This window comes from Macaca fascicularis, chromosome 8 (assembly GCF_037993035.2).
Source record: "Macaca fascicularis isolate 582-1 chromosome 8, T2T-MFA8v1.1".
Classification (NCBI taxonomy): domain Eukaryota; kingdom Metazoa; phylum Chordata; class Mammalia; order Primates; family Cercopithecidae; genus Macaca; species Macaca fascicularis.
The window spans coordinates 82,321,785-82,347,158 of NC_088382.1; the positions used below are offsets into that span (position 1 = coordinate 82,321,785).

At 39.3% G+C, this 25,374-nt stretch overlaps 1 protein-coding gene across 2 annotated transcripts in view; it reads left to right on the top strand.

The window, feature by feature from the left end:
- The first annotated feature begins 9,220 nt into the window (after positions 1 to 9,220).
- Positions 9,221 to 25,374, top strand: part of KCNB2 (potassium voltage-gated channel subfamily B member 2) — a 413,770-nt gene continuing 397,616 nt past the window's right edge. The window contains exon 1 of one of the 2 annotated variants that reach the window (XM_045398383.3): positions 9,221 to 9,376. The gene's annotated coding sequence lies outside the window, so the exon portion shown is untranslated. Of the gene's footprint in view, positions 9,377 to 9,783; positions 10,395 to 25,374 lie in introns of those variants that run through there. The other variant, XM_005563527.5, reaches the window with a different exon arrangement.

Genomic DNA, 25,374 nt, shown 5'->3' on the forward strand with positions numbered 1-25,374 from the left:
TATGTTTTATTGTATGCATTTTAAACAATTGAATATAATCTCCATGTTATCTTCATACTTGTATCATCATTCTTTGGACATAGGACCTCTATATCTCAGTTTCATCATCATTTGTTCTAGCAGTACAATTTTAATGTCCCACTTCCTATTTTCCTCTTTAATTGTTTGTGTTACTCTTTTCCAACTCCTTCTAATGTGGCTACATTCTTCTGATAATATAGTGTAGAGCATCAGCTGTAATTTTCCAGGTCAAATCTTAACAGAGTCATTTAAATGTCAGCAGCCACATCGTTCAAATGGAGATGCCAGGAGTATTTTATAGCTCTGAAAGCTAAACAATAATATTGTCTTTGGGCACTCAAATTTCATGCTTCAGGGAATAAACTGGAGAGTTTGTAAAGAGACAGAAAAGTGTTTCTTCTTTCCTCAGCATTTGCTATTTAACTAATTCAATATATCCACTCTGCTTTTTCATTAACTATTTTTGCATTAGTTTCTAGTTCTATAACTATTGGTAATTGCCATAAGCAATATAGAAAATTACGTAAGGCAATAACCTGGCACTGTATTGAAAGTCTCATGCCTGGGAACTCTCTTGAGCTTGTAGTTCTTAATAGGTAAATTTCATTTTATGTACTATATACAAACACATTCTTCTCCAGACAATTATTTCATGATATCCTATATGGTGCCCTTCAGATTTTTGTGCAAAATGCTGAACCTCAGAGATTTTTCATAGGAATACAATTATTAGAAATACTTTAAATTAATGCAACTTAGAGTATGTGATGAGATTACACTAGATTTCTTTTGCATCAACTGTTATCATATTGAGTTGTATGACTATTTCATTCAGTAATTTTAAAACAATATAAAAGATTGACACATTTTTCTCTGGGTACTATAGATGGGAACATCACCTGATAGTAGTGATATACACCTCTGGTTATCATATCAAGGTCTAATTTTGGTGGTGAGAATAAGTACAGAAAGAAGGAACAAGAGAAGTTCTCTAATGCAAGTGAGATTTCATCCCCCTAATCCAATTAGCGTTAACCACAACAGGAATGTGTTTTTTTGTTTTTGTTGCTGTTCTCAGGAGAGGTTAGTTTTCTATTACACTCACTTTCTTATGTGGTGAAAAGGAATATGAAAAGCGGAGCCATAGCTAACTTCAATCTCATGAAGATTTGCTTCTTGAAATAAACCAATATCACCCACAAAGTGCCAGGTGAATTGATCGATTGCTGGGGCAGTTTGGGAACTTATTTGAAAGCAGGGGCAAAAGGTCAAATTAGATTGCTTTTGCGCTAATTAGACTCATTTAGCAAGATAAATTTCCATGTTTGATTCTCCTTTTCCATATCTGATTATCTCTGTAAGCACTGTGATTAGCTAAACCAAATATGAAATATAATAAATTCTAAAATCTGGTTGGTCTTGTTTAGCTATGCCTAGAGTAGAAGTGGTGGTGGAGAGGAATGGTCATTTACAAGTCTTGTTTTAAAATATTTTCATTTCTGTTTTTTAAATTTCAGTCAAAATCACTTGCTCTTTGTTCTAAAATATATACCTGTGTTTGTTGAAACAAGTCTTTTTTTATTGACTAGAAATAGATGATTAAACGGAACCAAAAACTTAAAATGCACATTGATAATATTTTACATCAAACAATATATGTAACATATGAAGTCGAATATTGAATATGAGTGCCATAATTTGTAAATGTATTCAAGTCCATAAAGTGGCAATTTGTTAGTAGTAATTAAGCAACCTGCAGCGTGGCATTATTGAAAAAAAATAATTCTTTTGTCTTCATAGTGGTATTTTACGTACAATGTGCTTATATTTGAGTTCATATCCCTTCTCATATGAGTTTATCAATTTTCACATCTATTTATCTTTAATACTAATTGTTCTTCAATAATCATTGTGTTAAGTTCTTGATGTAATTTTATTGAATATACAATGTTAGGATGCTTATAAAACACTCTGACTTTTTATACTTGTTACCAAAATACATTTTATTTAGAAAAAAACATTAAACCACAACTTTATTAGTTCTGGGAAATGATCATTGTCAAGCTATAGATCCTAGAAATGACCAATATTTCTATTTGATATTGCAAAGAAGGTTCTGAAGGTACAAGAGTACCAACTATAAGGAAGACCAAAAAATGTGGCAACATTACTTTTTCATCATTCTTAGAATTAATGACACCTTTGAAAGTATGTTTCAGTTGAATGTATTCTCAGCTCATGCTTTATTCCCAGAAGGGAATAAAAGCACTACTGGGATTAGTTACCACAATTTAAACTCGATTGATTTTTTGAGTCTTGTGTCTACTTGGAAATTTATCAGAAAAGACTGAGGGTAGCTAATTTAATCTTGCTTTTTATGGCTTTTGACAGGCAAGGTCCTTGTCTGGCCAGTAGGGACATATTCTGTCATTAGATCCACTTTTTGTTTATAATGATGTGAAGTCTGGAGCTGGGAATAATGCCCTTGTATTTGCAAAGCAACTCTTTCACTTGTAACTATTTACACCTCGTCTACTGTTGATGATTCCATTTCCTCTTGTTCTAAGCATAGGAAGTGCTTCAAATTTGCTTTTCCTTTCTTTCTTTCTTTGAGACATAGTCTTGCTTTGTCACCCAAGCTGGAGTGCAGTGGTGTGATCTCGGCTCACTGCAACCTCCGCCTCCTGGGTTCAAGTGATTCTCCTGTCTCAGCCTCCCTAGTAGCTGGGACTACAGTCGCCCACCACAATGCCTGGCTAATTTTTGTATTTTTACTAGAGACAGGGTTTCACTATGTTGGCTAGGCTGGTCTTGAACTCCTGACCTTGTGATCACCCCACCTCAGCCTCCCAACGTACTGGGATTACAGGTGTGAGGCACCACCCCCAGCCCTAAATTTGCTATTTCTAAGGGCCCCAGAGCTTTTTGCTCCACTGCACTGGTGGTACGTTCAAAATCTTAAAGTGTTTAATACTTCTGGGTGGATTATGATCCACGTAGGTGTCTTCCCTGTGTAAGCCTGAAATCCTTCATCGTAGTCTAGGGCAACATGCCTTGTGCCCCAAGTGCCCAGGCATCTCAGATCAAATTTACAGACAAGAGTCATTAGACAACTAGTGAGCCCTGTGGGTGGATCAGCACCAGTCTGCCTGCTGGGAAAACAAAAGATAGATGATCTACCTCCATCACCCTTTACGACCAACAATCTTTGTGTAGATTGTGTTTGACAACACGCACATTTATACCTAAAAATAAAAAATATAATATAATAATTATTGTATATAATATACAGTAATTATATAAATATAATTATATAAGCATATTTATATAAACAAATATATTAATACAAATCTATTAGCAATATATTATATTATGTTAATATATTATTATATTATATTAATACAATATAGTATCACATATAATTTTATATAATATATTTATATTAATATAAATTTATTAATAATATAAACTAAGATTTATGTTGATAAAATATAATCTATATAATATTTTATATAATAGTTTCCCATATTAACTCTAGACAGTGTAATGAGACAGCAGAAAGATGTTATCAATGTGGGGTGAAGTAGGTGTAATATAGCCTAAAATTTTAAGGTCATATGGCCTTAGGTCAAATTTGAATTCATTTAAGTATGATCCTCAGTCAAAAATTCTCTCAGTTACCTCCTTTATTAACTGGGATAACAACAATATTATCTACTTTAAACAACTATTTTATGGATTAAATTAGCCAATACCTATAAAGAATTTAGACCAGTGACTGACAGGTAGTAAGGCCTTTTATTTATCTTTGCCTACACAACACAATTACATAAGAGAGATGGGACTTGAATCTGACTAGGAATCCAATCCTTGTTCCACTATGTCTTGGAATAATGTGGCTAAATTTCAGATCCTAAGTGGCATGTTTTTAACATTTCCCATTCACTGGCCCCAGAAACCTCTTACCCTAAGCTTCATGGATTCCTAAGAACAAACTAGGCTGCTTAGACACTAATGATATGTGCAAATTGGTCTAAGTGTGGATTCAAACACAATACTTATAGTCATGCTATTACATGGCAGAAATATGTGTTTAAACATCTGGCATTTTTCAAAAAGTTCATACTCAGAATAAGAACTGTTAAAAAACATACAAATCCAGTCAGTCTGGAGCTTATCTCTTACTTTAAATAGTCAAAGGACAGCCAAATCTCAACTAACTATGAAAGAATCAATGAGATAGTACTTATCTCCTCAAGGAAGACACAGACAGCTCATTTATTTTTCAAGCCTTCACAGTAATGTGCTAGTGTAGGATTTCAGTGGCTAAGATTCTGTGAGTTGCTCAAAATTGCTCAAGCTTTCCTATATTTTTATTTAGAGGAAAAAAAGAAGGCATATTACATTTAATAATATGATAAATTCTGTGTACCCTTCAGTGGTCACTCTCTTCTATGACAATAAGTACCATAGTAATATTTGCCCTTATAAAAAAATAAATTTAAGAAGTACAGTCCCAGTCTGTGTACATACGTGGTTTATGATTAAGAATGAAAGTAGTTTGCAAAAATTTTCTCCCATTCTGTAGGTTGCCTGTTCACTCTGATGGTAGTTTCTTTTGCTGTGCAGAAGCTCTTTAGTTTAATGAGATCCCATTTGTCAATTTTGGCTTTTGCTGCCGTTGCTTTTGGTGTTTTAGACATGAAGTCTTTGCCCATGCCTATGTCCTGAATGGTACTACCTAGGTTTTCCTCTAGGATTTTTATGGTATTAGGTCTAACATTTAAGTCTCTAATCCATCTTGAATTCATTTTCGTATAAGGAGTAAGGAAAGGATCCAGTTTCAGCTTTCTACTTATGGCTAGCCAATTTTCCCAGCACCATTTATTAAATAGGGAATCCTTTCCCCATTTCTTGTTTCTCTCAGGTTTGTCAAAGATCAGATGGCTGTAGATGTGTGGTATTATTTCTGAGGACTCTGTTCTGTTCCATTGGTCTATCTGACAAAGGGCTAATATCCAGAACCTACAAAGAACTCAAACAAATTTACAAGAAAAAAACAAACAACCCCATCAAAAAGTGGGCAAAGGATATGAACAGACATTTCTCAAAAGAAGACATTCATACAGCCAACAGACACATGAAAAAATGCTCATCATCACTGGCCATCAGAGAAATGCAAATCAAAACCACAATGAGATACCATCTCACACCAGTTAGAATGGCGATCATTAAAAAGTCAGGAAACAAGAGGTGCTGGAGAGGATGTGGAGAAATAGGAACACTTTTACACTGTTGGTGGGATTGTAAACTAGTTCAACCATTATGGAAAACAGTATGGCGATTCCTCAAGGATCTAGAACTAGATGTACCATATGACCCAGCCATCCCATTACTGGGTATATACCCAAAGGATTATAAATTATGCTGCTACAAAGACACATGCACACGTATGTTTATTGCAGCACTATTCACAATAGCAAAGACTTGGAATCAACCCAAATGTCCATCAGTGACAGATTGGATTAAGAAAATGTGGCACGTATACACCATGGAATACTATGCAGCCATCAAAAAGGATGAGTTTGTGTCCTTTGTAGGAACATGGATGCAGCTGGAAACCATCATTCTTAGCAAACTATCACAAGAACAGAAAACCAAACACCGCATGTTCTCACTCATAGGTGGGAACTGAACAATGAGATCACTTGGACTCAGGAAGGGGAACATCACACACCGGGGCCTATCATGGGGAGGGGGTAGGGGGGAGGGATTGCATTGGGAGTTATACCTGATGTAAATGACGAGTTGATGGGTGCAGCACACCAACATGGCACAAGTATACATATGTAACAAACCTGCACGTTATGCACATGTACCCTACAACTTAAAGTATAATAATAATAAATTAATTAAAAAAAAAAAGAATGAAAGTAGTGTCTTCATGGTTCTGATATTTGAAGATAAATATCCACCCATTTTTGTATAGTTTATACCAAATAAAACAAAACCTGCCTCTCAACTCAGAGATAACTCTTTTAGCTTGTTAATATACAATCTTCTAGAATATACACACATACCCACTCACAAACACATTTACATATATGTTTACGTTTCTCCCTTTAATGGGGTTCACATCTTTTTATTTTTTATTTTTTTTTACTTTAATAGCTTTAGAAGTATAAGTGGTTTTTGGTTACACGGATGAATTGTATAGCAATGAAGTCTGAGACCGGAGTAGCGCACTTTATAACCAATGAGTAGTTTTCTATCCCTTACTTCCTTCTTACCCTTCTCCCTTCTGAGTCTCCAATGTCCATTATTCCATTCTGTATGCCTTTGTGTACCCATAGCTTAGCTCCCACTTATAAGTAAGAACATACGGTAGTTTGTTTTCCATTACTGAGTTACTTTACTTAGAAAAATGGCCTCCAGCTCCACCCGAATTACTGCAAAAGACAATATTTCATTCTTTTTTATGGCTGAGGAGTATTCCATGTTGTATTTATAGCACATTTTCTTTATCCACTGATTGGTTTATGGGCACTTTGGGTGACTCCATATCTTTGCAATTGTAAATTGTGCTCTGATAAACATGTTGCAGCTGTATCTTTTTTTTTTAATTGGTTTTGCTCAGATACTTTATCCAACCAAAAAATACCAAGAATCTATTATGTTTGGTATTGTGTACATATACATATATATTTTTATACACCAGCATATGATATGTGAGGAAACACATTCTTCATCTAAATTGTACCTAATGATACGCATAAGGCTATTTCAGGTTATATTTATATTACAGTTATTTATCTGACCAAGCATTATGAAGAAAGTATTTTGACATCTCAAACAGATATTTCTCTCCTTTACTGTAATATAATTTAGTCATAACTCAAGGTAATTGTGAGAAATTGAAATACAAGCAAAAGGAACAGTTCCGTAAATATCAATAAACAAAAGACTTAAAGGGAGCGATGTGAAAACATGTCTGACTTTTCAGCTAGATCATTTTAATTTTTTCTTTGGCAAACAACTGAACAAAAACCCCAAATTACCCAAATTTACTAAGGAAGTGGAGCCACATGATGATAATCAACACAAGAGTCTCTGCAGCCATTCGGAATTCAAGCTGTGCATATGGAGAACTCTGCTATTCCAAACAACTTGTATGCCAGGGGTGATTCTCTGTAATCCATTTGAGCTATGAGTCATTTAGGAAGCAAAATTAGCATTTTTCCCCCCAAAGATTGTTTTTTCTTGTCATTGCATGCTCACATACAGGACTCAGAGCTGATGGATAACTTACTCCTAGTGCCCTGCTTCCCAGAAATGCAGATAGCAGCGTTGCGTTTCACCCAAAGGATAATTTACTCTCTTGACTAATGACCACTTAGATAGTAGGCAAAAATATTCAGATTTCTAAAATCTAATGGAAATTTAAGGTAAAAATGTAAACAAATATTTGTCAAATTATTAAATTCTTAGCGAGGTGATCAGTAATGTTGATAGAGAGCTAACAAAGGAGATTTTTGGCACTCCTACATTTATAAAAAGTCATGCTAAGTTAAGTTTAGGCACACTCGAAATGAATTTGAAGAAGTCTTCCTAGCCTAAAAATATTTTGTAAATTCCATTCAATTAACAAATATTGATGGAATGAGAAAAACTACAAAATAAATCTTTGTTAGATGAATACGTATATCTCAGATGTATGGCTTTGGGTTAGACGTAAAGAATGCAAACAATAAAGGGACATGGAATTGTTTCTGGGGGACCCTAGAATTTAAAATGTTAAGAAATGTACACAGTAAATACATGGTATAGGAAGTGGAAGGTGATATATGTCTTAAAAAGATTGCTGGGACATTGTGCAATGGACACCAAAAGGGAGAAGTCATGGAAGAGGCAGAGTTTGAAGTGACTCTTCCAGGACTGTAATGATTTGGACGTAAGACCTGGAGAAGAGTATCCCAGATACTCGCATGCAATGGCACAGAGGTGCACAGACGTTGTTTGGTAGGAAATGGGAAACCAGGGAGTATTTGCGAGTAGGGAAATGATAAGGTTAGGGTTTTGCGAGGGGAAAAGCAATTGGCAGAAATTATTTAAACTGTGTGGGAGGGTGGAAAGGCTGGGTGGGAGGGAATGGACTGCCTGCAGGTCCCTGGAAATGTGGAGCTGGAGCTTGGGACTGGGCCAGAGTTGGGGATAAGAGTTTGGGAATCTGGGTGACCTCTTCCTAGTGTTCATAATTGAGAAGCCCCAAGAAGAGCAAAGGGCAGGGCCGTTTCTTGCTGGAGGGCGACAGCATCAGAAGGGCCAATCTCCATGCTAAATATCCCGCCCAACATCTGACACCTCAAAACAACAACAACAAGCAAAGCAAAGCAAAACAAAAACCCACCCCCAAACCAAAAACCCTCAGTACAAAGTAAGGCCACCTCCCTAGGGAGGTGGGAAGTCAAGGTGCAGAGAATCAGAGGATAGCGCATTTCAGGGCTTATCAGGGCTAAAACTAAGGCAAGGATGACATGGAGTATATTTAAAACAGTGTACTTGGACCTTCTTCAACAGCATCTTTCTTGGTCTACAGAAACTTACGAGTCCCAGCTTTAAATAGATTGTCATGGCCTGCGTTCGTTTCTAAAAGGTGTTTTAAGCTACTTTGTTTTCCTGAAAGCCCCTGTAACTGTGCCGGCGGTCTCTATTTCGCGACTGTGAAGGAGCACTGGGGTCAAGAATATGTAAGGTTCAGTGTTATTACTCAAGTTCATTGTCTTTACCGCGCCCTGGAAGTGGGTACGGGTCTGAGTGTCCACCTGGCGGCCTCGCCAAGGAGGAACTTGGCATAGTTTTCCAGCTGGTAAGTAGATTGGCAAAGGAAAGAAAGCAGAGTATGAAGAGCGCCCCCATGAGAAGCAAGAGTTAAGGCTGCCACGGACCCGGCTTTACCCTCAAACCCAGGAAAGCGGGGTCACTCGGGGCTAGGGACGGCCCCCGAGCGAGCGGGGCTGGAGGTGTCCCGAGGAAAGTCAGATCTTATCTGCGCTCCTAGTTATCTCCGCAGCTCTTTCTCTAGGAAAATAATCCTGACACCATCACTCAGGAGCCATCTGTCTTCGCCCCAGTTCCCTGGGGTCGAGCAGTCAGTCCAGGGTCAGGGTAGTGCTGTGGGCGGGCGGGAGGACAGCCCTGCAGTTGGAAGCAGAAGGGCCGAGGGAATCCTGCGAAGCCGCAGGAGTGCGTCGCGGCCGGGCGTCCCGGGGCTTTCCCGGCCCCGGGTGCGCTGCAGCCGCGGGGGCTGCGTCCCTCTAGCCCAGCGCAGCCGGCTGGGAGCTGCAGAGCGAAGCAGGTGGGTGTGGAGCCAGGCCCGGGGCAGCAGGAGCAGCGGGCGCGCGGGAGCTGAGGGAAGCACCTCGCCGAAGTGTGGGCGGCGCCCGCCCGCGCCCCAGCCGCGCCCTGGGCACCAGAGCGTTGTCCCCAGCCGAGCGCACAGCTTCGGCGCCGCGAGGCCGAGCCCCGGCGTCCCCAGAGGTGCCCCGCCGGCTAGCGCAGCCCCGCCATCCCGCCCCGCCGCCCACCTTGAGAGCCGCGAGCGCCGAGGAGAAGGAGGGGGAGGAGGAAGAGGAAGAGAAGGCGGCGGCCGCTCCAGCCCGCGGGTGCGCGGAGCGCGGGAGGAGGCGGAGCGGGAGGCTGGGGTGGCCGCAGCCGTGTGTGCGCGCCGGGCCGGCGAGCTGCTGGGCGGGGGAGCGGCGCCCCAGAGCGCCCCGCCTAGCCTCCCGCGCGCAGCCTCTACCCTGCTCCGCCACAGACACACACCCACCAAGCACCCACCGCCCTCCGCCCTCCGCCCTCCGCCCTCCGCCCTCGCGGCCGCCGCCGCCGCTGCGCCTCGGGCAGCCCCAGCGAGCGGCAACTCCCGGGCTGGCGCGGCTCGCTTTCCAGCTCCTTCCGCGCGGCGAGCTCAGCCCCGCTCGATTTTTCCTCTTCTGTTCCAGCCCTCTCTCGTCTGGGTGGCGGTGGCGGCGGCAGGGGGATGGGGACCCCGCGTGGGGAAGGGGGTGAAGATCGATGAAGATTATTGTTCTTTTAAAGGATGCCTTAGCTTCCTCCCGCCGCCTCTCCTCTGAACCTTCCTACTAGAGACTGTGAACCAGAGTCAGGGATGTAAAGACAGGGGGAAAGCACGCCAGGAGCTCCAGCCAGCCGGGGAGACCCTCCTCTGTGGAGGGGAGGGGGATTTCCAGCGACAGATCACTGGCGAAGGGGATCGTCGCGGGGAGAGGCTCCCTGGAGGGAGCGGGGAATCCCACAGCCCTTTGTGGTGCCCGAGCCTATGCCGCCTGCTGAGCGGGGTCTGTGGGAGCTAGGTAAGTGGCGGGGGCATTGCTGCTCCCCGAAGGGGTCTTCCTTTAAGAATGAATCATCGCGGCAGCCTAGCCACACTTGAGTTGCTAAAGGAATTGGAAACTGCCATATGGCGCCCAGTGGACTTACACACAAAGCTGACTTAGCCCTGAGAGGGTTTTTAATGTAAGGCTCCTTCCTGGTGGGGAAGGCGCTCAAGTGTTAGCCCCTGAAAAGCTTCCAAGCAGCCTGACTGGGAAGGGATGGGGATGTTATTTCTAGGAGCCGAGCTCTTGTTGCCTTCCGTCTATTTGTTGGTAAATGCCACACTCACATGCACACACTTGTGGGACTGGATTTAGGGAGTGTGATGCCTCTGATGTATGAACGATCCTCAGAACACAGAGACATGCATGCATTTTATTCTTCAAGCGGTGCGCGGTCTCCGTTCTGTAGCACGGTTCCTGAGGGGGAGAACGGGTCTCTAAGGAAAGCGCTTCATGGCTGTTGCCAACACACTCTGCTAGGGGACTTGGGAATACGTTTGCCCTGAATAGCACCAAAAGACATCGACCATTTGCCTCATCAGTTGCTCCTGATGCTTAATGATCCTCTTCAAAATAGTATGCCGCCATCCATTTTCTCGAGTTGTGAGCATTTATGTGTATTCATTCATAAAAACTGTCAGTGTGCAATATGCACAAACATGCCATTTATGCAACATTTATGACTGCACATGTGTTTCAACAATAAGTAATAATGCATACAAGATTACATTGAAAAAAATTAGTATGCACATACACTGGGTTAATTCCACGCAGGTTCCACATTCCTTCTAATCAAGTTGTGCAATAATGTCAAGATTTTAAGTATCGTATCACATTTTCATTTTTGCACTAATTTTTTTTTTTATTTTGTTGGAAATCTGGTTTTTTGAAACCGAGGGAAAGGAAGAGTAAGCATTTTATTGTTGTCGTTAAATGTGTAGTATAGTGTGGGACGGAGGTCTCTTGGTTTATTTACCAATAAACAGCAATCAATATATTACACTTCATTGTACAAGAGAGAGAGAGATTTCGGTCAAAAATCTTGTCTTACCTGTCAGTGCTGAATAACTTACAGGAAAGAGTTTATAAAAGAGGGTAACATTCTTAAGTTGTATATAAAGAAAATACAGTTTTGTTTTATCTATTTCACTCTTTAGGGGCGTGTATGTGTGTGTGTGTGTGAATACATATAAAGTTGTCCAAAGCTTAACTTGTAATACATGAGTAAAACCCATCTAGACTAGACATCTAGGCTAGAGAGTTCTTTGTTCTTAAATTAACTCAGTTTAGTAATTTGACACATTACAAATGTGTATGCACATTTAATTGCTGTTTGAGGTGGTGTTTTTAATGTAAGGGCATGGATAAAGTGCTTACTTGTGTGATTGCATGGACTCTGAAAATACTGAAGGTCCAACGTAGAAATAACTTTCTTCCCCACTGAAGGAAAAGTATCCTCATCACCTAGAAGAGTTAATATGCTTCACAAAGTAAATACCATAATCCCCTCCCTCTTGCCTTCAGGTTTAGAACAATTGTTTATCACAAATAGAATTCTGTCTAATGTACCCTTCTTCCTTTTCTGGCACCATTCAGACTTTTGGAGAAAAGAGTGAATCACTTGGCAGTTCTGTTTGTTTTCTTCCTCCTTTAACCTTCATCTTTCCCTCTCCATGTTAGTGTTCTCACATCTCCCTCATACACAAACCCACACGTATCGACTCCAGAAAATCACTCTCTGCCTGCCACTTTGAGAGTTCTCATCTCACATCTTTCTTTTCTATTGCCTTTCTTTTCTTTTTCTCCTGTTTTTCCAAATAGAATCAATCCCTGCATCAGTTAAACTATTTTGCATTTCACTGTTCTCCAAATCCAACAGTTCAATTTTCCAAGCATACATATTTACTGAATATTCAGAGGGGTTAGTAGAAATTATTACTTTATCCATTCCTTTCTGTTTGGCTTTTAAAACTTCATTGTTTAGGCAATAGGGCAACTTCCTGCCTTTTTAATTTTCAGTATGATAATAAAAGTGAGATTGCTAGAATAACGAAATGGCAGGATATGGTTTTGGTCACGTTTCTCAACTTAAGAGTGTGTCTGTCCAGGTGTTTTGTATACCTGCCTGCATGTCTACAAATGTGCAAGTCTGCAGAGCACCTTCATTAAACGTTGAAAAATATTTTTTCTTGAATGCGTATCTGGCATTCTTATATGGTAGAGAGATCAGTATAGTGTATAACGTATTATGAAAGTAGACCCAAATCTAGGAAATCTGTAAGATACATTTCATTCTGCCCTAATGCATTTTTTTCTTCATAAAGAACTAATTAGTTCCTTTAAAACTTACTATCTCTTAAAGACTAATTCCAAAGGAAGATTCTTAAAGTTGATAGGAAATCTCACACATATTTTAAGGAAAATATATGAGGGTAAGATATTCTACTTATTTCAAAATGTAATTTTTTGATATTTGTTTATATTCTTCAGATTTTTACATAAAATCATGATTCCTATTATTTTCGCAGAAGCTTCAGACAAGTGGACAGTACAAAGGCATTATATGTGATTTCCTTTTTAGCCCAGTGTTTTTTGTTTTGTTTTGTTTTTTGTTTTGTTCTGAGACGGAGTCTCGCTCTGTCGCCCAGGCTGGAGTGCAGTGGACGGATCTCAGCTCACTGCAAGCTCCGCCTCCCGGGTTCACACCATTCTCTGGCCTCAGCCTCCCGAGTAGCTGGGACTACAGGCGCCCGCCACCTCGCCCGGCTAGTTTTTTGTAATTTTTAGTAGAGACGGGGTTTCACCGTGTTAGCCAGGATGGTCTCGATCTCCTGACCTCGTGATCCGCCTGTCTCGGCCTTCCAAAGTGCTGGGATTACAGGCTTGAGCCACCGCGCCCGGCCTGTTTTTTTGTTTTTTTAAGGCTAGAGTTTATGACTTTGTTACTCCCCAAGTGATAGAATAAAGTTTATAGAGCAGAGCAGCATTAGATTTTTTAGTCACATTCTACAAGTATCTTTATAGCCTAGATCTGTAGGACATTCTGTTTCATTGCTTATTTCCTCCTTGTGCTTCTTAAATATGTATTCCCACCAACTCTTAACTGCAAGTACGGGTTGTGAGGCAGAAAGCCATGTGTGTGAGACCAGTAATCCCTTGACCTGTGTAAGCCAAACCCTTTTATTTTATCTTAAAAAGTGCCTGTTCCTATAGGTTGAATTGTAACTATCTTTGCTATCTAATTTGATGTCCCATAGCCACTCATTGACTCATTAATTCATTTATTACTTACTAAATATGTGTGTGTATATATATATATAGGTATAAGGAGAAGAGTGCTTGAATAGAATGTAACAAATGCAAAAAATATAGAAGCTAGGCCCTCCCCTCAAGAATTTTTTAAGGAAAAAATAAAACTGGAAAAACTAATTGAAAAATCAGTTATAGTTCAAAATGAAAGATCTTTTTTATACAGAAATGCACTTAATACTTAGCAAATTAATTAAGACAAATCCATGAAGAGGATCATGAAAATTTTCACAAACTATGCATTTGGCAATTGTTAGAAAACAATAATAGTAATAATAATATTATTAAAATATTTAATTTTAAATTTAAATTAGAGTATTATGATTACAAGTAATACTATTTTATTGACATATATAAAATAAAGTTATTGTTATTATTATTTATAGCACTTACTTAAGGCACATACTGTTTTAAGCACTTTGCAAGTATTATTTTCATTCTCACAACCACCCTATGGGGTAGCTGTCAGAAATGCCCTTTATTATATAGATGTGAAAACTAATGTTTAGAGACTTTTCTTAACTTGTCTAAAGTCATACAGGAAATAAATGGTAAAGTCAAGCTTGAACCTTGGTGCTCTGGCTTCACTTAACCACTATGATATTGAGAAGTGTTAAGAACGAGCCCAGGCAGAACAAGAAAAAAATGCTTGCAGTTCCTAGATTTATTTGGAACTGTATCTTCTCACTCACCAAAGGATGCCCTGGTTATTACTATAGGGGGATGCTTGAAAAAGGCCAAAAGTAAGAGACAACCCCCATATTTTTGACATTAATTTGAAATAAGAATGTAGTTTAGATTTTTATAATGTAGGTGGGATTTTATCAGAATGCTAACACATTAGAAACTACTAGCTTTACAGTGACCACAGAAAATGAGGCTGGCTGATACAGACGATCTGACTGGTCAGTTTATTTTCATTTTCAGGTTTTTTAAAACAAGTTTGTGAATTATTTTGAACATAGTATTACAAATATGTTTAACTTAGTTACTCTTAGAATTATTTATTTTTTTAATTATTAGTTTTGAAATATAATTTTTTACTCATGTCCCCATTTTTTTCCCTATAAAACATAACGCAAATATTTCAATGGAAATTAAAATATAGTTACTTAACAGATTTACAAACTAGTATAGTCTTTAGAATGCATTTATTTTATTAAGTGCAGAGTTACTATGATAAAATTATGAAAACATAGAGATTTTCATCAAGAAAAGTTTATATATTTGAAGAAAAGTTTTTTCTAAATAGCTACAACTTCCGTTTATGTGAACAATGTCATCCAGATTAAATTTCAAAGCTAAAATGATTAAATATTGCCTGCAGGAAGCCATAGAATCAAATATTTAGATATATCCTCATGATTGACATTTTAATTTTTCACACAAATATTAGGTCTTGTATATTCAATCACATTGTATAGCCAACCTTGAACCTACAATTGGCTTATTACATAAAATTTCATTTTAAAAGTTTGGGTATTTTAGAACTTATATACATTTCCTTATAAAAATAGTACTTTAAATGATGTTTAGGTCCTCAGACCAATCCACTAAAGCCCTTTTAATAACTAATACACCTGAAGTACAGTACTGTTAGTACTAAAAAAAAACCACAGCCATTATGTATAGCAATGCTCCTGGAGAATCATTTGATTTACATGTTTATTGGCTTCCTTTGTGTGAGACTCATTTGAGATACAGAGGTGAATGCAGTACTGCCTAGGTCCACAAGGAGGAGAGAAAATGGAGAGGGTATTTGTACACAAGTAACTGACGTTAGGCAGAATGAAGTAAGCAATATAAGACCGATAGGGGCAAAGTACTGAATAATTGATTCCGAGTTCTACCATGAAATCCAGGGACTTCATATCCCTTTGGGGTTCTTATTTGGTAGTTCATCCTAAGGGTGTCTACTGAGCTTCTGTGTGCTAAGTCCTAAGCCAGTTATTAGAGACATAAATATGCATAAGACACCATGCACTCACAGCCTACACTTGTAGAGAAATAAATCACAACCAAATATTATAAATGCTATTGATAGAGTGGGATGGCAATTCAGTGGAGTAGTTGTATGACAGAAGCATCCCAACAGTAACAAAATACAGTCGTTTTGAGTTTCTAAATATATTTAGAGCCACAACACTCTACTCAGTCAGATCCAGTACCCCCTTTCTATAAACAATACTTTGTAATATCCCCTTTACTTTCCTGAAATAATATTTATAGATAATAAATCATATTTACACATATAACATTTAAAAATCAATATAAATTCCCTATCTGTAAGAGTAAATAAGAAGAAAGCAGCTTAAGATAAAGTAGTAGACTTATCAATATGTGTATGCTCAGATATAACTACACTAAAAGATGTACTAAAATAATCAAATGACTGCTACTTAAAATGCATAAGTTTGGATAAGAAGATAAGTTCAGATAAGAGTAGAAGATAAATTTGGATAAGATGATAATATTCAATTGAATATTGGTGACACTTTTGTATATTTGGCATTTTGAAATAAGAGCAAAATAAATATATTCATTGAGTGTGACAGCAGTAATTGCAAACAGATGTGGGTGTACTGGATTAGTGAATCAGTTAACAGGAGCAGCATGATAGCTGGTGACATAACTTCCCAAAATGGTGAGCAAATCTGGTGATAGCCTCTTCTATCATTCCTAGAAAATTCCTCTGTAAAAACGTGCTATGAACGATAGGGCTAAGGTCTAGTCACAGATAAAGGCAAGCAAGTTTTTCATTTACATAGGTGTCTGGTGAGATGTGTAAAAGTTATGGAGGAAGCAGGATTTCCTGCATTCTTGGGCCTTGCCCTTCAAACACTTGACAACTTTAGGAAACTCACTCAAAAGGATTATGTTCATCTCATTCAGCAGCACTGATTATGACTATATTCTCCCATTGAAAAAAGCCAATCCAATTCTACTGTGTGGGTGGCTATTTTGTAAAAGCAAAGCTCTCTCTGTTTTTAGTATGAAGGTAAGTTTAGCGGCTAAATACAAAATAAATAGCAACAAAATCAAACTATGTAGATTGCTAAACATTAGGGACATCCCATTAGTGGGCACAATTTGATAATTTAGTTATCACTGTGAAGAGTTTCATTTTCTATGTGGGATAGTCAGACAGGACTTCACAGATGAAGTGACATCTAAGTTCATTTTTAAAAGATGAGTAAGCATTCCCCAGGTGGAAAAGGAGTTGGATGGAGAGCATTCTAGACAGAGGGAACAGCATTTGCAAAGCAATGTCATAAAAGGGGCTTGACTGTTGACTGAAGCTCAGCATTGGCAGTTGTAGGGAAGTGATGGGAGACGAAGCTGAAGAAGGTTGGGGATTAGGTGGGAAAGGTGTTTATGCCATCCTACATAATTTGGATTTTATCCTGAAAGACGGGTTGTTGGTGGAGTTGGGGGAGGCGGTCAACAAAAATTTTTTAAAAAGTGGTATAGTCCACTTTATTTTTGGTGACAATCTCTGAGCTAATGTGAATAGGCTGAACTTTAACAGGAGAAAAGATTGATACTTTGGAGACTAGTTAGGAGCCTTTCAAAGAATACAACTAAGATAATGTCTAAGAATTGCTTTAGACAGGGATGGTGAAGAAGGGGAGGAAGGTTTGAATTCCTGATGGTAAACACTTGCAATCTAAGGGTCTCCAAGTCTTTCACCTCTCAATACAGATAATAATAATAGGCATTAGCTTCCTTTTTTGCTTTTCAAGGGTGATTGTATTAGTTTAGGTAGCTTGAACTTCTGTACTAAACTTCCATATTTCAGTGGTTAATAGAATGGACATTTATTTTTTCCTTATATGAGAGTCCAATGTGTGCATTCAGTGCAGTGATTTGGGGACCCAAATCTTGCTCATGATACTAGAAACATGAAGTTCTCTGCATTCCCCTGACATTGTGGAAGAAAATGAACATAGAGAAGGCACACCCAAGTAGTGACACACCTGGCTTCCATTCACATTCTGTTGGTGAGACAGTCACATTGCTCTGTCTGTATACAAAGAGGGCTGGAGTATGCAACCTCTGGGTGGGAGGCCACTTTCCAGTCGTATTTCTGTATCATGGAAAGGCAAGCATAGATTTTGCTAAATAGAAATTTCTACTATATTCTGCTCTCTGGCTACAGGTAAGAAAACCTTAGCCCCAGAAAACAACCTGAATCTCACCTAGTCACTGTATCCATCTCAAAGTCCAGGTTCTATGGCTGATGCCCACCACCATTCAGTCTGGATATGGCCCCTCATTGTCTAGAAACTTCTGTACTAAAAGGCAAGTTATCGGTCTCCAATATACAGGCATACCTCATTTTTATAGTGCTTTGTTTTACTGTGCTTAACAGATGCTGTGATTTTCACAAATTGAAGGTTTGTGGCAACCCCGCATCAGGCAAGTCTGTCAGCACCATTTTTCCAACAGTGTGCTCACTTCCTGTCTCTGTGTCACATTTTGGTAATTCTCCCAATATTTCAAATGTTATTGTTATATAGGATATGGTGATCCATGATCAGTGATATTTGGGGCACCACGAGCTGTGCCCATATAAGATGGTAAACTTAATGGATAAATGTGTGAGTTCCAACTGCTCCCCTGACTGGCTATTCCCACAACTTTCTCCGTCTCCTTGGGCCTCCCGGTTGCCTGCGACACAACAATATTGAAAATAGGCCAATTAATAACCTTACAATGACCTTTAAGTATCCAAGTGAAAGGAAGAATCACATGTCTGTCACTTTAAATCAAAAGCTAGAAAGGATTAAGCTTAGTGAGGAAGGCATGTTGAAAGCCAAGATAGGCTGAGAGTTAGTCCTCTTGTTCCAGTTAGCCAAGTTGTGAATGCAAAGGAAAAGTAATTGAAGGAAATTAAAAGTGTTACTCCAATGAATACATGAATGATAATAAAGGAAAAAGAGTCTGATTGCTGATACGGAGAAAGTTTTAGTGGTCTGGATAGATCAAATCAGCCACAACATTCCCTCAACCAAAGCCCAATCCAGAACAAGACCTTAACTATCTTCAATTCCATGAAGACTGAGAGAAGTGAGGAAGCTACCGAAGAAAAGTTCGAAGCTAGGAGAGGTTGGTTCATAGGTTTAAAAAAACTAGGCCATCTCCATAATATAAAAGTGCAAGGTGGGCCAGCCTCGGTGGCTCATGCCTGTAATCCCAGCATTTTGGGAAGCCAAGACGGGTGGATCATGAGGTCAGGAGTTCAAGACTAGCCCGTCCAACTTGGTGAAACCCCGTGTCTACTAAAAAAATACAAAAAAAAAAATAGCCAGGTGTGGTGGCAGGCACCTGTAATCCTAGCTAATTGGGAGGCTGAGGCAGAGAATTGCTTGAACCTGGGAGGTGGAGTTTGCAGTGAGCCAAGATTGTGCCACTGCACTCCAGCTTGGGTGGCAGAGCAAGACTCTGTGTCAAAACAAACAAACAAACAACAAAGAAAAACAAAGTGCAAGGTGAAGAAACAAGTGTTAGACACGGAAGCTGCAGCAAGTTATCCAAAAGATTTAGCTAAGATCATTGATGAAGGTGGCTAAAATTAACAATAGATTTTTAAAATTTCTTTAGAGACAGGGTCTCACTCTGTCACCCAGTCTAGAGTGCAGTGGCATAACAACTCACTGCAACCTTGAACTCCTGGGATCATGGGATCCTCCCCCTTCAGCCTTCCAAGTACTTGGGACTACAGGCATGCACCACAACACCTGGATAATTTTTTTATTAAAAATTTCTTTAATTAAAAAAAGACAGGGTCTCACTATGTTATCCACAACAGATTTTTAATGGAGATGAAACAGGCTTCTGTTGAAAGGTGATGCCATTTAGGCCTTTCCATAGCTAGAGAGGAGAAGCCTGGCTTTAAAGCTTCAAAGGACAGGTTTACTCTCTTGGTCCCTACCAAGAGATGATGATGTAGCTGATGACCTTAAGTTGAATTCATTGCTTACTTTCTATTCTGAGAATCCTAGGGCCCTTAAGAATGATGCTAAATTTCCTCTGCCTGTGTTCTAGAAATGGAACAATGAAACCTGAATGACAATGCATTTGTTTACAGCATGGTTTACTGATATTTTAAACCCACCATTGGAACCTACTACTTAGAAAAAAAATTCTTTTCAAAATATTACTGCTTTTTGACAATGTTTCCCATCACCCAGGAGCTCTAAGGGAGATGCACATGGAGATTAATGTTTTCATGCCTGCTAACACAATATCCACTCTGCAGCTCATGGATCACGGAATAATTTTGACTTTCAAACCTATTATTTCAGAAATACATTTTATAAGGCTATACCTGCCATACATAGTGATTCCTCTGATAGATCTGGACAAAGTTAGTTGAAAACCTTCTGGAAAGGATTCACAATTCTAGATGCCATTAAGAACATTTGTGATTGATGGGAGGAAGTCAAAATATCAGCATTAACAGGAATTTGGCAGAAGTTGATTCTAACCCCCATGGATGACTTTGAGGGATTTAAGACTTCGGTGAAGAAAATAACTGCACATGTGGTGGAGAGAAGTAGAATTAGAAGTGGAGTCAGAAGATATACATGAATTGCTGTGACCTCATAAACTTGAGCAGAGAAGGAGTTGCTTCTTATGGATGAGCAAAGAAAGTGGTTTCTTCAAATGGAATCTACTCTTGGTTGAAGACACTGTGAACATTGTTGAAATCACAACAAAGGATTTGGAATATTACACAAACTTAGCTGATAAAACAGAAGCAAGATTTGAGAGGATTAACTCGAATTTGAACAAAGTGCTAGTGTGGCTAAAATGCTGTCAAGTAGCATTGCATGCTACTGAGAAATCTTTTGTGAAAGGAAGACACAACTGTGGCAAACTACATTGTTGTCTTATTTTAAGAAATTGCCACAGCCACCCAAATCGTCAGCAGCTACCACTGAGATCAGTCAGCGGCCATAAACATTAAAGCAAGACCCTCCATTAGCAAAAAGATACAACTCCCTGAAGGCTCAGAGGATTGTTAGCATTTTTTCCCCAATAGAGTGTTTTAATTAAGGTGTGAACATTTTTAATAGAAATAATATAAAATACTACAGTATTTTATAAACATTACCTTTACATGCACTGGGAAACCAAATATTTCTGTAACTTGCCTTATTGAGGTATTTGCTTTATTGCAGTGATCTGGAACTAAACCTGTAATATCTCTGAGGTGTGCTTGTATAATGATGGATGAAGTTTGGAATCATTGCATTTAAAATTTCCATTTGGAAAAGTGAAGAATGGGAGACATAGATCAGTCATTGACTCATAACATGGAAGAAATCCTACTGGATATTGTTAAAGGCCCCCTGTCCTGGCAACAGGGCACATTCCTTCTTTAGACCCTTGTTTACTATCTTGGAAGAAATTCTTTGTTCTTTGTTCTATGTAGTCCAGGCCACCTTCTGGGAAGTTCTTCATTATCCATTATTCTCCATGGCCACATGCAAAATGAGTATTGGGAAGTATACTCTTCCTGGAACTTACAGGGCTTTATAGGCCTCCTTCTTCCCAATCCAAGCCTAGATGCCTGGAGGTGGTTTTAAAGTCATAGAATTTTTTTTTTTCTTTTTTCTTTTTTGTTAGGCCTGGCTCTTAATTTCTTTGACAATACAATTTCCTCAGAATTTTCATAGGTTACTTATGTATTTGCTTTCTGTCAGTTATACTACTAGCTACAGTGAAAGTTCTTTCCTATTCATAATTTTTGAAGCTGTTTCATTCCTTTGTTCATGTCTTATCCACCCATAAGTGGTTATGTTGGGGTCATCTCAAAAATAGGCTTGGGTGGTTAGGTCACTTCATTAATGAGAGATTTACTGCAAGGCTGAGTCACTTTGTCGAACTGGGAGGCTATAACGGACTTCTGTTACTCAAAGCCTTTTTCATTGTTATTTCTCACCCTTATCCTCCCTAAAGCAGTGGGCTGTTGCAGCTTTATGAGGTTTTCTGTTTCAATCAATTGTTTTGTAATACTTTGCTACAGGCAGTGAGGAGCAATCACCACACCACACAGTAACATTTTGGCTGTTTGCAATCTTTTTTTCTGAAGTTATAGACCTGCCTTCTAAGTTCGCACAGTTGTGCCAGAGTATGGCAGGGTCCAGGCATCTTGTCTTCTATATCCCTTTCCTTGCTTGGGGCAATGCCACATAATTAGATTTTTGTAAAGGCAGCACTCCCACCCGCCTAACCTCAAGGTATCAATATTAGGATAATGCTAGCTCATTCTGTAACAAACACCAGAATGTTAGCGATTTGGCATAACAAAAGTATATTTCTTATTCACATAACAATCAAATGAAGAGTGCGAGAGCACAGAAAAGGCATCACCAGTTCTTAAACATCTTGACTCAGGTGTGACAACAACACTTCTGGTTACATTCCACTGATGAAAACTAGTCAGATACCCCTCTATCTAGATGCCTAGATGAGGGGGCTGGGAGTGGGGGCTGTGAAATGTAATATTTGGCTCAACAGGAACTTCTCAGTGGCAATTCTATAAGGTGAACTATAAATTTAAATAGACAACTAGCCATCCCTGCTGTCGTCATATTTCTTCAAAATAAATGAGGGGGGAAAAGTGTTTGAATTGCATGCACTCACTGGTTAATCCATGTTGTGGCACATCCTTTACCACACTCCTGAAAGGCTCCTCTCAGACCTCTGGGATGTCTTCTTCTGGGACACATCTCTCTTCCTTCTCTAAAGCATCAATCAGTATTATAGTGTTCTCATATATAAAAGACTCTGGCTGAGTGCATTGGGATAAAGGATGGTAATTATAGCATAGACAAGAAACTAATTCTAATTAAATGTTAGATGTCACTGCTCCTAAAAATGCATTTGCCATTTCTCATCACAGGAGTTTTCTCACTGGTCCGTATCTCACTGGGACCCCGGTACCAGCCATTTTCTGGACACTTCACCAACCGTTTTCTAGATCTCTCTCTTCTTCTGGACACTTCCTCCCATCCCTTCATCTAGAATTTTCCCACTATCCTTTCTCAAGGTGACAATGGATGATTCCAAAAGACAGAGGTAGTTCATTATGCTGAACTGTTTAACTCTTGTTTGCCTCTGACTTGCCCAAGGGCACTTGCCAATAATAGCCAGATAGCCCATTATGTTTTTTTCTGAAATAAGAAAGCAATTCTTTCCCTAGGAGGACTTACTGCTTCTTATACTCTAACTGGCTGGAAATTGTAGCCAGCTTTTTACAAGTGCACATTCAGCTAATATTTATTAAACACTTTTCAGGTGTAAAGTACTCCGCTAGGTCATGAGGTTATACAAACTTAGTCCTTACCCTTGCGAGGCTTATGGTCTGCCTGAAAACAAACATAGAACCCCTAGATCCCTGGCAGTGCTAATTGTAGTGAGTTTGCCCCAGGTCCAAACAATTGATAATTCTTTGTGTTGTGGACATTTTGAAAGGGGTGGGGAGTAGCAGCATGCAGGCTGTGGTGTGCAGAATTGGGGAAGTTGAGACATTATGCTGTCATTATTTCCCAGAGATAAATTCTGTACTCTGCTTCTGGTCACTTAGTTATTTTTTGCAGACTCCAGGTCTTAAGCTATGTGGTTCTTTTTACACTTCCCACTCCTATTTTCTAACAGTCAGGAAAAGCCAGTCCTACAAGGAGATCAGCCAGGTATGGGAAAATGGCATCTGGAGAGAATAGACCAAATGACAGATGGCAGTCCCAGTAGACAGGAAGTTAGACTTTCTTCCTAGGGAATGTCCTGGCCGAATATGGTAAGCAGTATCTGGGAACAGGTGATATTTGGAGATTCAGACAGGCAGGCCTGACAGAGACAGGAAGGGTTAGAATGGTCCAGCCCCATAGGCTCAGAATGCTACCGCTGAAAGGGACGTAGAGTTTAGGAAGAAGCCTCTTTTAAGTAGCTAGCAGGTACCTACATAGTTAAGACAGCTCTATTCTCAGGAAAACAGGGTGATGTTCACTTTATTAATGAGGGGATTCAGGCACAATGGACAGGACCATTTCTTATGCCATCACCAAAGCACCAATCCCACTTTCCTGAAGTTTCACTGTAGCTTACTATCTGGACTCTTAGGTTTTTATCTTGTCCTCTCAAGTAATTAATTTTGCCCCCCCCCTTTTTTTTTTTTTTTACAAAAAGCAAATCTGATTGTGTCACTCATTTACCTAAAACCCTTAAATGATTTCCCACTTTTCTTAGGATAAGGTCCTAAACCTTCAACTTAGGGGCCACCATATTCCTTCTTCATTTCCCAAAGCATCACTTGTAGAAGGCTGTTGTACATGATGGGCTCTGGTCAGTCTGGCCCCTGTCTGCCAGCACTATCTCAGGCACCACTCATCCCTTGTTTTGTGTTACAATTTCTGGCTTTATTTTAATTCATCTTAAGTGTCCTGAGCTTTCTTGCTAGAGGCCGTCATGCATAGTTACTTGGGATGCTCTCTCTTCCCACTTTCACCTAATATATTCTTACTCATGTCTCTGAACTCAGGTCAAAAATCACTTGCTCAAAGAAGTCTTCTTGGCTCCCAGAGCACGGAAGGTGTCTCATCATGCTGTCTTCTAGCACCCTGATTCCTTATGGCACTTACCCCAAATCTAACTTTAAATTTTCAGGCATTTACTCATTTAGTATCAGCTTTCTTGCACTAATATCAGCATCTTTTGCAAGAATATAAACTCAGTGAAGGCAGGGATTGCCCCTTTCATGCACTTCTTTATCCACAGCACCTCTCACAACTCCATGCACATAGCAGATGCTTATTATGTGTTTGTTGAATAAATGAGTGAAGGAATGGATGGAGCTGGGGCCCATGTCAAGTTCTAGGTCATAAAATGGAACCGGGAGCCCAGTTCCCAAGAATTGCTGTTCAGCGTAGGGCAGGATAGAACCAGAGCAAGTCTGCCTGATCATGAAGCACCAAACCATGACCGTGCACTATTTACATTCATGAACTCTTTACATTCTTCTTGACAAGGACCGAGATGGTCCTAAAATCCAAGAGGAAATAGAGTTTGTAAGTGGAGGCCCAGGTATACCACTGCTGGGAATAGAAGTAGAAGTAGAGGGTGGTAGAAACACAGTCAAGGCAAAACATGGTGCTTCCAACAGAATTTTTTCTGTCATTCTTATTAAGAACAGAACTTATTTCTTATTTAAGAACAGAACTCAGCCTCATAACTTTAAAGGAAAGTTGTCTAGACCAGTGCTTCCCAATAGAACTTGATGTGATGATGGAAATGTTCTATATTTGTACTCTCCAATACAGTAGTCACTAGCCACATGAGCTATCAAATATTTGAAATATAACTTGAGAGACTGAGAAGTTGAATTTTAAATTTATTTATGTTGAAATAGCCACATGTGACTAGTGGCTACCATGCTACATAGTATATAGGTCTAGACTATTATTAGCATGAACTACCTTAAGAAACAGTTTCAAAAGCAGTATGGTTTAAATTTTAGACATATTCATTTACAACCAGTGTTGGCCTCCAGTTTACCATATAAACATGTAAGCAATCTCTGGTGCCCAGTGCCAGTTTGACTTTGATGTGTATCTCCTAGGTACATCCTATTGAAGTGATT